The sequence below is a fragment of the Oncorhynchus keta genome, chromosome 3 (assembly GCF_023373465.1).
Source record: "Oncorhynchus keta strain PuntledgeMale-10-30-2019 chromosome 3, Oket_V2, whole genome shotgun sequence".
Taxonomy (NCBI): domain Eukaryota; kingdom Metazoa; phylum Chordata; class Actinopteri; order Salmoniformes; family Salmonidae; genus Oncorhynchus; species Oncorhynchus keta.
Window position 1 is genome coordinate 17,738,247 of NC_068423.1, and position 13,794 is coordinate 17,752,040.

Here is a 13,794-nt window from a genome sequence, read left to right on the forward strand (position 1 = left end):
TCTTATTGTATTTTAAATGGGCTGATATCCTTTATTTTAATATACTGCTGGTCAGAATCGATTTGTTGTGGAAATTTCGAATGTGACAGGGTGATTTGTTTTCTTTTCCCCCCCGCAAGTATGTTTAAAAGATTGCTTTGTACAATGTGTCACTGAGATTGCTGGATAGCAATAATATTCTGTTGACCCAACGGGTAAGCAGCATAATCAGACGACTTTATGCATAACTTATGTTTCTCCTGCCTAGTTAAATAATAGAATTTGATGGAAACGTGATATTTACAGTACAAATAGCTTTATGACAGTATACCACAGAAAACAACTCGTTGCCTTCCATTTAAAACGTTTACTAGTAATTTAGAACCAAGCACTTGAGTTTGCACATTTTTGTTACATGCAGTATCAGTTATGATGCTTTGTATAAATTGTATACTCCTAGTTCTCTCAGGGTTTCTATGCTGTTTTATAGTATTTCTTAATGTATCAATAGAAATAAATAGATATTTATGCTTTATCAAAAGCACTTTCTCCAACTGATTGGAAGTTTTTGACTTGAATTTGTTCTTGTTTATGAAATATATTGATGTTGTGAAAATGATTGTTAACTTTTCCGTGTTCAATCATTTTCAGGTAGGTTTACATAAGTTGGTCATAACGAAAGTATGAACTATTTAAATGAACCATTTCATTCTTACATTTAATTCAGAGCCTGTTTATATGACATCATACATTGTTTCTAGAACTTCCAAGTGACTTATTTTACAATATGTTGTGTTCAATTAAGGTGGACAGAGTATATCTGAACCTTTGTCTAGTTCATGTTTGATTTTATTTAACTGATACAGATTTGATTGATGAAACTGTAATTTTGGATGCACTCGCAAAAAGAAGAGCATCAAATATTTTAGTTATTACCTTCATGCCTTACTAAATCCTTTCTCATCTATGTAATTATTATATTACAGTATTTATATGACTATTTCAGATTTTATATTAGAAATAAGGATTATTCTAAATGTTGTGTATTTGTCATATTTTTTATTTTAAAATAAATTGCATATACATTTCAAATATTTGTCTTGATATCTCAAACTAAGGAAGTTTGATGTTTTCCATGTATTCATACAGTCACATGTCTGCAATCCCTGCTGTGATCCACCACAAGATCTGACCCAATGATTTTGTTCCAGCCTGGCTAGACAAAGTCATCCATTATGAACACTATAGCTTTTCTCAAAACACTGAGTCAGAGCCTTTTACCTCTAAGGGGAACCATTGTCATGTAAACCTGTGTTTAGGTTTTAGACTTTGCCAAGATCTTTCCTTGATTTTCTCTTAACCCTTCATTGAATAACAAAGCTTGTGTACTGTTGTTTTGTTTCGTTCTGTACATGGGACAGATGGCTTCATAACATGACATATATATACACCGGATATACACTGAATATACAAAACATTATGAACACCTGCCCTCATAGTGCAACTCCATATTAGGAAGGTGTAATTCATGTTTGGTATACTCAGTGTATATTGTTTTCTGTGTAACCCATGTATAACATTTGTAGCCAGCAGAGGGCAGAACAAACTTCAAAATCATCCAATGTGTTCAGACAAGAGGATGGAACAATGATGTACACTATATATACACAAGTATGTGGACACCCTTTCAAATGAGTGGATACGACTATGTCAGCCACACCTTTTGCTGACAGGAGTATAAACAAAATAGAGTACACAGCCATGCGATTTCAATAGACAAACATTGGCTGTAGAATGGCCTCACTGAAGAGCTCAGTGACTTTCAACGTGGCACTGTCAAAGGATGCCACCTTTCCAACAAGTCAGTTCATTAAAATTTCTGCCCTGCTAGAGCTGCCCCGGTCAACTGCAAGTACTGTTATTGTGAAGTGGAAACATCTAGGAGCAACAATGGCTCAGCCACGAAGTGGTAAGCCACACAAGCTCACAGAACGGGACTGCAAAGTGCTGAAGTGCGTAGCGCATAAAAATCATCAGTCCTTGGTTGCAACTCACACTATCGAGTTCCTAACTGCCTCTGGATGCAACGTCAGTACAATTACTGTTCATCAGTAGCTTCATGAAATGGGTTTCCATGGCCAAGCAGCCACACACAAGCCTAAGATCATGATGCGCAATGCCAAGCGTTGGCTGGAGTGGTGTAAAGCTCGCCGTCATTGGACTCATATCAAATTGTATTTGTCACATTTGAATACAACATGTGAGACCTTACAGTGAAATGCTTACTTACAAGCCCTTAACCAACAATGCCGTTTTAAGAAAATACTATAAAGAAATGTATGAGATAGCAATAACAAATCATTAAAGCGCAGCATTAAATAACAATAGCTGGGCTATATACAGTGGGTGCCAGTACAGAGTCAATGTGCGGGGTCACCGGTGTCGAGGTTTTATGTACATGTACGTAGAGTAATTCAAGTGACACAGGGAGTAGCAGCAGTGTAGAAGAGGGGGAGGGGGGGCAATGCAAATAGTCTGGGTAGCCATTTGATTAGCTGTTCAGGAGTTTTATGGGTTGGGGGTAGAAGCTGTTTAGGAGCCTCTTGGACCTAGACTTAGAGCTCTGATACCGCTTGCCGTGCGTTAGCAGAGAGAACAATCTATGACTAGGGTGGCTGGAGACTTTGACAATTTCTTAGGCCTTCCTCTGACACCGCCTGGTATAGAGGTCCTGGCAGGAAGCTTGGCCCTGGTGATGTACGCACTACCCTCTGTAGTGCCTTGCGGAGGCCGAGCAGTTGCCATACCAGGCAGTGATGCAACCCGTCAGGATGCTCTCGATGGTGCAGCTGAAAAACCTTTTGAGGATCTGAGGACCTATACCAAAACGAGCACACAGCCATGTAATCTCCATAGACAAGAGTTCCAGTGTTTGACATCCATAGCCAGCTAGCTAACATAGCATCCCTCTCTATTTCAGCTGGGTGTTTGAGTAGGCTAAACCAGCTAGCTGTCTGTATAAGTGAGAAGAAAAATATATATATTGCTAGCTCTCTCTCTCTCTCTCTCTTGCTTTTTCATTTTGAAGAAATTAATTTATTCAAAACTGTTCAACTATTGTCTTTCTCTTTGAGTCAACTACTCACCACATTTTATGCACTGCATTGCTAGCTAGCTGTAGCTTATGCTTTCAGTTCTAGATTCATTCTCTGATCCTTTGATTGGGTGGACTGCATGTCAGTTCATGCTGCAAGATTTCTGATAGGTTAAAGGATGTCTTCTGGAAGTTGTCATAATTACTGGGGAAGTCTATGGAGGGGGGCATGAGCCTCCTAGGTTTTGTACTGAAGTCAATGTACCCAGAGGAGGACGGAAACTAGCTGTCCTCTGGCTACACCATGGTGCTACCCTACAGAGTGCTGCTGGGGCTACTGTAGACCATTGCAAAACAGTGTGTTTTAATCAATTATTTAGTGACGTGAACATATTTAATATTGTTTTATCCAAAAAGGATCACTGAATATCCTGTACTTTGTGTAATGATAATACTTGAATGTGCATCTGACTCACGTTGCAGTTTTAAAGTCAATTGTAAAGAATCACGTTTTATTGGTGAACTAAAGTGCACAGATTTGTTGCAATTAAATCAGTAGAATTTCATGTTCCAATCTGATTGGGAGTGGAGAGCTTGCACTGCACATTCCTCCTGAATGGCATACAAGTTCCCATCAGAGGAGAATAAAGGAGATAAAATAATAGTTTATTATTAATATATCATGAATAAACTATCACATGTTCCAGGTTTAACAGAAATACAGTTGAAAACTAGCAGCGGGTAGAGTGTGTAGATTGATGAAGAAAAATAATAATTTAATCAAATTTAGAATAAGGCTGTAACGTAACAAAATGTGGAAAAAGTCAAGGGGTCTGAATACACCGTATACCACTGTCCCCTCTCACATTTAAGTAATTTAGCAGATGCTCTTATAGAGTTAGTGCATGGCAAGACAACCATATATATATATATATTTTTAATTTTACCTTTATTTAACCAGGCAAGTCAGTTAAGAACACATTCTTATTTTCAATGACAGCCTAGGAACAGTGGGTTAACTGCCTGTTCAGGGGCAGAACGACAGATTTGTACCATGTCAGCTCAGGGGTTTGAACTCACAACCTTCTGGTTACTAGTCCAACGCTCTAACCCTGCCGCCCAGTCATAGTAAGTACCCTTTTCCTCAAAAAAGACATTACATTTACATTTTAGTCAACACTATTATCCAGAGCAACTTACAGTAGGGACTGCATACATTTTCATACTGGTCCCCTGAGGTAATCAAACCCATAACCCTGGTGTTGCAAGCACCAACTGAGCCACCTATGTTGTGAAATGTAATCACAGGTGACACACCTCACAAGTCACCAAACCAGAAGGTCTGAACACACTGCCAGAAAGATGACACTCCTTTTACTGACAAATAGAATGTCTCACACGCAGCGATGCATGTTGCTACTTGGGTATTAGAATGGGGGAATGAGACATTTAGTTGAGCGTCATCCACATAGGAATGACAGTATATGACAGAGCGAAGAAAATAGTTTCCCAGGGTTGGAGGCAGAGGCATAGAATTGAGCGATAGAAAGCAGCTTTAGCAGGAGATACTGAAGAGAAGGTCGAGAGGAGGGAGTGGAAGGATGACAGGTCCTCCAGAAGTTGAGTTTTCTATATTTGTCAGCCCTGTTCTGTGAGCATGCAGTGAGTCACTCAGCCAAAGAGTGGAGGGTTGAGTGGGCCGGGAGGAAAGGGGACAGTGGGAGTCAATGTGGCGGAAAGGGAGGAGAGTAGGGTCGAAGAAGCAGAGTCAGGAGAGGGAAAGATTTGGCAGGAGGAAGAGATGATAGGATAGAAGAGGAGAGAGTAATGACAGAAGATTGCGACAGCGCATCACCATCTTGGTAGGGGGAGAGCGGGTAGGGTTGGAGGAGAGAAAAATAAACAAAGTAGTGATCAGTGACCTGGACAGGGGTTGTAGTGAGATATAGGCAAACAGTCTAGTAAAGATGAGGTCAAGCGTATTGCCTGCCTTGTGAGTGGAAGCGGACAGGGAAAGGAAAGAGGTCAAAAGAGGGTAAAGAAAGAGGGTGGTCATGAGGCTTAAGTCACCCAGTACAGTGAGTGTTGAGCCATTGGGTAGCCTAGTGGTTAGAGTGTTGGACTAGTAACTGAAGGGTTGCAAGTTCAAATCCCTGAGCTGACAAGGTACAAATCTGTCGTTCTGCCCCTGAACAGGCAGTTAACCCACTGTTCCTAGGCCGTCATTGAAAATAAGAATTTGTTCTTAACTGACTTGCCTAGTTAAATAAAGGTAAAAAAAAAGTTATTGTCAAGCTCAGGAACACCAAGTGCACATGGTGGGCAATAGATGACAACAATGTTAAGCTTGAGTGGACAAGTGACAATATGGAATTGAAATTAGATGGACAGGTAGGAGGGGGAAAAGAGAAAATCTCAATTTAGGAGAAATGTAGTAGCCCTGTGCAACCAGATGCTCCAGGACTATGAGAACACAACAAGAGAGCAACAGGAGTAGCGGTGTAATCTGGGATAAACCATGTCTCAGTTGAAGGGTGAAATAGGCTGATATGAACTCAGCCTTATTAACCACAGATTGGAGACCAGGACGTCCACATGCGTTATGCATGCAGGGTACACTAGATTAGAAGGTTTGTAGCCACAGGGTGGGGAGCATCGGCAAAAACCTACACACTTGACAAAGCCATCCAAGAGAAAAATGAGAATCTGAAAATAACAACTCCGCTAAAAAAAACAGGGGAAACTGAAGTATGAATACCCCCACTCTACACATACGGGTGCGTTCAGTTCGATTCAACGTTTGCTACGTTGCATCACGGTTTGTAATAAATGACACATTTCCACTAAAAGTTGTCCACTGTTCTTCAACCGTATTTGAGGATATGCTTGCTCCCGTTTGGTGTGTGTGTGGCCTTATCAATATGGGTTTGACTATTTTAAATCGCAAAACTATTGCAACCACAACGCCGAAAGTGCACACCCCAGGACAGGACATAGGAATGACAATTGAAGTGATTAGGGGGCGGTACTAACAACTGCACATTTTACATTGGAAGTGTAGTTACATTTAGTGGAACACTGAAACAACACTTAACCTACATAGGCAACATGTTCCACCAGCACTGAACTCATAACATGCAAGTTGTTGACAATAAGCATGGAATTGAACCTGAGTGAAAATGACACGCTTTGTCGCCACAACTCGACTGAGCAAAGCAAAACAAAAACTTTTATGGGGCACTGTCCGTAACTAATGTGCTGGTGAAACACTGTAGCCTCAGACATTCCAATGTAGTGACCGTGCATTGAATCTGCTTATCGTAACTACCCAGCGGCTATTGTCCTCCTCAGCCACAGCAATTGGGCTACTACCAACAACAGCAGCACATCCTAGTCATTGCTTCTGGGGTGGCGTTTTGGGTTCAGCTCCACATCTCAGTCAGCAACATTCACAGTTTCGTGAGGGATGTACTTTGAATAGAATCGCCTTCGAGGATAACGGACTTTTTACATTGAGTTACCACTGCATTTGTCTACATTTTTTGGTAAGTTACGCAAATTTTCTGGGAATAGTAGCTAAATGAAGAGAAGTTGGCTCGCACGTGCCAAATTTGCTAATCATAACTAGCGTCAAATTATTAGCAATTATTTACTGCGTTTAACTTCATCGATTTTCATACTCTATGACTACAGATTTATCGGGCTGTTGTATCTCGATTATTAAAGTCCCTTCATTTAATTTAATAATTATATTGACGAACCTCAATCTACACAGATGAGTTATGTAGCCTATGCCCAATTATCGGATTTAATTGCTGGCTCAACTAAATGAATAATTTGGTCAGGACAGGTGGTCCCTGCCAATGCGATCCATGTTGGAATTGACCTAGTCTTTTCATTCATTGTAAAATTAAAGCGGGGAATGATAACACAGAGGACAGTGCATCCTATGTACCGCCACTGCTTTGAGGGGAAGGGGGTGTGTAATTATTTTGGTAGGACTATTCCAAAATGTTCTGAGGGTATCACCTTTTAGCCTTTAGATTTTATGCGATTGTCCTCGGACCACTCCTCTTCCTTCTGGACATTTTTTATGTTTAATCGGGAAGAAAAACATTAACAAATCAAGTTACATTTCTTTTCAAATAGTTTCAGTGACGATTCAAAGATGGCTGACATCGCTTTCTGCCTGTCAGTTGTTCATATTGTAGCGATCCTCGCTATATCAACCCTATTGGTGAGATGCGTAGGGTGTTGAGGCACCAGCGACCGGGGTTCGCTTCCCTGCTCGCTACATTGGTGTCAGAAGTGGAATGGCATCCGTGAGGACATCGGAACACACAGACTGGACATGTGATGGGGCTGAGTAGTCGAAGCATGTGGATGTGTATTCCTGTTCGGAGGGGGTAGTGTAGCGATCCTCACTTTGAGTCACATTACAATTTTCATCAAGTGAGTTAACTGTCATCTCGCTACCTGGGCAGAGCCCTCCATAAGGCGAATAAAATAGCGGTTTACTCATCCACTCCATCCTGAATTTCAACTCCTTCCTTCTGGGCGCAGACTACCTAAATACATTTTTTTTTAAAAACGGACAAATTAGTCTTATTCCGAATGCAATTCGGCAACTTAACAAAATGTTAGACTAATTGCACTTACACTATGAAACTCCACTTAGCCTGCCTATTTGCTTGTAAATATCCTTTGCGATATGTTATATGACTGCTGCAAAATTAATTGCCTCAGAGGACGTTGACTTTTTCTGAATCTGAAAAAAAAAACAGGTTCACTACACTATAATCACTAGCACTCTATCCAGAAAGGCATGTATTTGGGGTATTGGCACAAGTATGGTTAAATGGTTGGTTGAAACCATGGTGTGGTGGTTAGAGGAATGCACGGAAAGAGAAATCCACTGCATTTAGTCAGTTGAGGATTCCAGCCTCCAAATCTGTAGGCGTCCCTCTTGAACCAGCCCTCTCTCTGTTATTCCACACAGGGTCTCTGTTTCCACTGGCGTCTGTTGCCTTGTCTTCTAATCAATTCCGTGTGATCCCAGGTCTCTCACATGAAAATAATTCTGTTTGGTTCAGTTCTTTGGGATTTCAATGTTTTGGACCTCAAAGGATTATATTGAATGGTTTTGTACAATGAAAAACACACTGCTTTTAAAGTTTACATACACATTGTCCATTTTCCACCAGTCTTTGTTTGGAAGTTGTATTTTCCACTTTCATTTAACGTTGCATAGATTGACATTTCAACTTCTTCAAGGGTGAAAGAATGTCAATCCATTGTTATCACGTGACATGTCTGTCTTTTGTGTCCTCCTATGAGGGGGATTCCTTCTGCTTTTGCTCAGTTGGCTGCACTCTAATTCTCACCCCATGGGAGTTTGGGTTAATTACATTCCCAGTGAGTCATCACTTGGATGAGTTGAGAAATAATCCCCAGTGAATTAGCCCAACGTTAGGGGTTGGTTTAGTTTTCCCTTAAATTACCCCCATTAGCAAAGTAGTACCACATTTGGAATAGTGAAGTTGAACATCTGGTGTTCATGTGAACAATATCTGTAGGTAATAAAATCTATTTAGTCTCAAATAAATAAACATGTTCAATTTGGTAAAAAAAAAAGAAGCAAAAACAGTGTTGGAGAAGTAAAAGTGCAATATGTGCCATGTAAAAAAAAAAAGCAAAAGTTTAAGTTCCTTGCGCAGAACATGAGAACATATGAAAGCTGGTGGTTCCTTTTAACATGAGTCTTCAATATTCCCAGTTAAGAAGTTTTAGCTTATAGGAATTATTGGACTATTTCTCTATACCATTTGTATTTCGTATACCTTTGACTCTTGAATGTTCTTATAGGCACTATAGTATTGCCAGCCTAATCTCGGGAGGTGATAGGCTTTAAGTCATAAACAGCGCTGTGCTTCAAGCATTGCGAAGAGCTGCTGGCAAATGCAGGAAAGTGCTGTTTGAATGAATGCTTATGAGCCTGCAGCTGCCTACCACCGCTCAGACTGCTCTATCAAATCATAGACTTAATTATATAGTAAAACACACAGAAATACGAGCCTTAGTTTCCAGATTTGACCATATATATTAGTGAAATATGGAAGCGTATTTCATCGAACGGGTGGCAACCCTAAGTCTAAATATTGCTGTTACATTGCACAGCCTTCAATGTTATGTCATAATTATGTAAAGTTTTGGCAAATTAATTATGGTCTTTGTTAGGAAGAAATGGTCTTGAAACAGTTTGCAGCAAGCCAGGAGGCCCAAACTGCTGCATATACCCTGACTGCTTGCACTGGAACGCAAGAGAAGTGACAATTTCCCTAGTTAATATTGCTTGCTAACATTAATTTATTTTAACTAAATATGTAGGTTTAAAAATATATACTTGTCTTGATTTTAAGAAAGGCATTGATGTTTATGGTACATTGGTGACGATTGACTTTTTTCACAAATGCACTTTTGTTAAATCAACCGTTTGGCGAAGTAGGCGGTGATTCAATGATAAATTAACAGGCACCGCATTGATTATATGCAACGCAGGACAAGCCAGTTAAAATAGTAATCTCATCAACCATGTGTAGTTAACTAGTGATTATGTTCAGATTGTTTTTTATAAGTTTAATGCTAGCTAGCAACTTACCTTGGCTCCTTGCTGCACTCGCGTAACAGGTAGTCAGCCTGCCACGCAGTCTCCTCGTGGATTACGATGTAATCGGCATCCAAAAATGCCGATTACCGATTGTCATGACAACTTGAAATCGGCCCTAATTAAATCAGTCGACCTCGAGTATGAACTGTGTGAGTTTCATCACTCTAGTTCAGGGATGGGCAACTGGCTGCCTGCAGACCGCCCTCGGAAGGAACTCAGTCGGGGTCTCAACTTACTGTTGCGAGGAAGAACACAAGGGGCAATTTTGAAATTTGGTTGTGCATCAGTTTCTCTTATGTTAGTCACTGATATTTACTCAGCTTTTTTATTTTTTAGATTAGATAGTCTAGCTGCCAGCTAACTTACCAAACTTGTAGTTATCATGTTTGAATTACCATGATTTTGTTAGTCACTCAGATATCATATTAAAAACTGGGAGGGGGGTTAGTAGCAAGTGTTTAAGTATTCTAAGCTCATTCAGAAAAGGTCACCTGAACATCTTCCTAATATTGAGTTGCACCCATTTACCCTCAGAACAGCGTGAATTCATCATGGCATGGTGTCAAGTGTTCCACAGGGATACTGGCCCGTGTTGAATACAATGCTTCCCAATGTTGTCAAGTTGGCGGGATGTCAAACTGTTGAGCATGGAAAAAACCCAGCAGTGTTGCAGTTCTTGATACAAACCCATGTGCGCCTGGCACCTACTACCATACCCTGTTTTTAAAGTCACTTAAATCTTTTGTCTTGCCTTTTCCCCCTCTGCATGGCATGCGTATACAATCCATGTCTCAAGGCTTCAAAAACCCTTATTTAACCTGTCTCCTCCCCTTCATCTACTCCGGCGGTAGGAAACCCTGTTCCTGGAGTGCCACAAGTACTGCAGGATTTAATTCCAATTAGGCACCACACCTGGCCAACTGAGCTAATTGATCATTTCAGTGATTGCCTAAATTCAACACACCTGATCTTCCAGGTCGGTTAAATCAAAAACATGAAGTGCCAGTGGCTCTCCAGGACCAGGGTTGCCTACCCAGATCTACAGTGATTGTAGTGGATTTAACAAGTGATGTCAATTAGGGATCATAACTTTCACCTGGTCAGTCTGTCTTGGAGAGAGCAGGTGTTTTTAATGTTTTGTACACAGTGTATATCATGTGTCCTCTATCATCACACAATCATAACTTGTGTTGTGCCATGAGCCTATATCAGCAGACTATAGATTTTGGGGCCGTACATTTCCCACATTACAATGAACAAGATTCAGGTCAGGATTCAATCCGATCTCCCCTTTTCGGCTAGGGTATGCACATGTCGGCTCATTCAGAAATGTCCTTTAAATGTCAGTGGTGCGCTATAAAGTGGATCTAACACCTCTTGGCCTCCCACATCCCAGTCAAAGCTATTCTCTGTCCTGACACCCCAATGGTGGAACCAGCTTCCCCCTAATGCCGGGTCGGCAGAGTCCCTGCCCATCTTTCGAAAATACCTGAAACTCTTTGAATATGTAGGTTATCTTAAATACGACTTCTGTCAGCCTCAGTGTGAGACATTTGATTTGTCAGTCTTTCTGGCAGTGTTTTGAGAGTTTCTGGTTTGTTGACTTGGGAGGTGTGGCACCTGTGGTTAAATTTCACAACACAGATACTTCAACCATTTCTCAACATTGTGTCCAACCAACCAACAAAAACACCATCATAATCCTGAGGTTAGCTGCAGGGATCTCTGCACTCGGTAGATAAGTAAAATGAAACATTGTACAACGGGTGGGTCTAATCCTGGATGCTGATTGGTTAACACGGGGAAGAAATCTCTTATGGAATTCAAGAATATCTGTCCATTGTTTAAGTCTTCTATGACACATCGTTTCTGATCAAATGAAGCACACATTGTTTTGATGAGTCATCCAAATGTCCTCTGCATAGATTCACTCAGACTACAGATAGTGCTGTGATAGTCATGAAATTTGGTAAACACTAGTACAAGTTGGTATTCAAATACTTCCCTTTGTAGCCTATTGAACGTTTATGCTAATCTTAACATGGTTATAGTTGAATAAATAATCATTGTATAAAAAAAAGCTGTACACAAACCTATTCCAGACAGGTCTGCACGTTTTCAAGTTTGTATGGCGTTTCTAGTGTAAACAGTTGAAGGCTGGTTACGCTCAAGTTTTGCCATGTTAACCTATGGCCATTGAAATGCATTGGCATTTATGCAAATATGGTTGTAGTGTAAAAATTATTTTTTATTAACCTGACCAGTGCTGTGTTCAGTAGCCAAGTGTTGCAGATAGAAATGCCACACCAGAGCTGACATGATTCCTACGTTTGCCAGAGAGGCATTTTTGTTCTTTATAGGGGTTTGCTATCGGACCGTTTCAAAACGCTGTGTCCTGCTTATTGCTGGACATCTGAAAGTTGTTTTGGTGTCGGTAGCTTTTAAGGTTTTGGTGCTAAAGGTTGGCCGAATTTAGTTGACATATGCAACACATTGGGATTGATGCAAATATGGTTGTAGTGGCAAACGTTTTAATAGTATCAAAGACATTCAGCCTGCACATTTGAAAGTTATTTTGGTCTTTATGGTTTTGGTGGTACAGGTGGCAGCGGAAGGAGACTAATAAGCACGCTGGATTACTAAAGTTGTTCTTGCTTCCACCCGACCAAAATAATTAGGCTTCCGTTGATAAAGATGATGCACTCCCATCAATCAGTTATCCTCATCATTCAGAGTATTTCAATTGAATCATGAAGTGTTAAATGTTTTTTTTTTTTTCTCCACGTCTACATTGTCAGTGATAAGGGAAAAGCAGCTTGACATTTATTGAGATGACTCATGTACTGGGGGCAGCTCTTCAGAGTGGTCACTAGCGGGCACAGCTACAGTCATATCCCTAACCACGCTGCTAACCCTAATGCCAAACCTTAAATTAAGACCAAAAAGCAAATGTTTGTTTTCATGATTTAAAAAAAAAAGAAATAGTCAATTAGTTATGCCATTCAACTGCTCAGTTCTGCCTCCAGGGCAGGACCTATGATAAATGTTAACCTGCGAGGGATAATGGAGACATTATCGACTTTAGGGCCGTTGTCTTTGACGCTATCTGTCACAAAGGTGACACTGTTGAAAACAATGGACAAAATTACTTTATGGAGGTAAAGGCCGCCATATAAGTCCTACGGCTGCTCTGGTTGGTTGCCGTCTTGTCCTGACTACCCAATCCCTCAGGCCTCAAGTCAGTGTCATTATGTGTTTGTGTTTTCCAGCAGTGCGCTCAACCCTGAATACCACAGGAGAGGGAGAAGTCTGGCTCTGAAGATGTTTGATCTACAATATTTTCATCACACCCTTCTCAACAGAAACCTTTTGTGTGCCAAGACCTGATAACTGTAGAGGTAAGGACCAAAGTCCACTAATTATATAAAAAGTACAGTATTGAATAGGTTTGGGTCTACTGTCTTTTCCATTATCTGATTTCCTCCCTTGAATTGCACTGTGATTGGTCCTCTGAAACCTCTTTATTTGTTTTGCCATGATTGCAGCTCAGCCAAAAACAAAGGAACTTTGATCTGTTGATGTGTGGACTTAGACGGTTGACTTCCAAACTCCACAAGAGATATCAGCGTTACCTTAGTAGTGTGTTGCATATTTTGAACGGGGCCCAACGCTCATTGCCAGTGAGGGTGTTAAGTCTGTTGCAGTCCCAGCTCTCCTTTGCTTTGAGGATTCATGTTTTTCTTCATCCAACCAGTTTAGTGTGATTGATGGATCAGAGGAGTTTCCAGAGGATATAAATTATTTTAACAACTTTCGGAGTAATTACCTTACTCCCTGTCATAATTATATTGTCACACAAAGTTGCTGTAAAGTCGGTGCCTTTCCCGTGGAGCAACAACACACTGACTTTTATTAGAGAAAGATTAAACTGAAAACGAACACATGCTTCGATCACGAGGGACTTGTCATCTGTGGAATATCAAAGCTTTTAATCAAAGGGCACAGACAGGCAGTCAAATGAATTAAATTGTATTAAGAATTGATGCAATTTCCA

The 13,794-nt window shown here is 40.5% G+C and overlaps 1 protein-coding gene across 6 annotated transcripts in view; it reads left to right on the top strand.

The window, feature by feature from the left end:
• Positions 1 to 6,122: 6,122 nt before the first annotated feature.
• The window catches only part of LOC118368161 (1-phosphatidylinositol 4,5-bisphosphate phosphodiesterase epsilon-1-like), a 77,627-nt gene continuing 69,955 nt past the window's right edge, over positions 6,123 to 13,794 (top strand). For 3 of the 6 annotated variants that reach the window (XM_035752009.2, XM_035752026.2, XM_035752036.2), the window contains exons 1-2: positions 6,124 to 6,618; positions 13,010 to 13,138. The gene's annotated coding sequence lies outside the window, so the exon portion shown is untranslated. Of the gene's footprint in view, positions 6,619 to 13,009; positions 13,139 to 13,794 lie in introns of all 6 variants that reach the window. The other 3 variants (XM_035751991.2, XM_035752018.2, XM_035752000.2) reach the window with 2 other exon arrangements.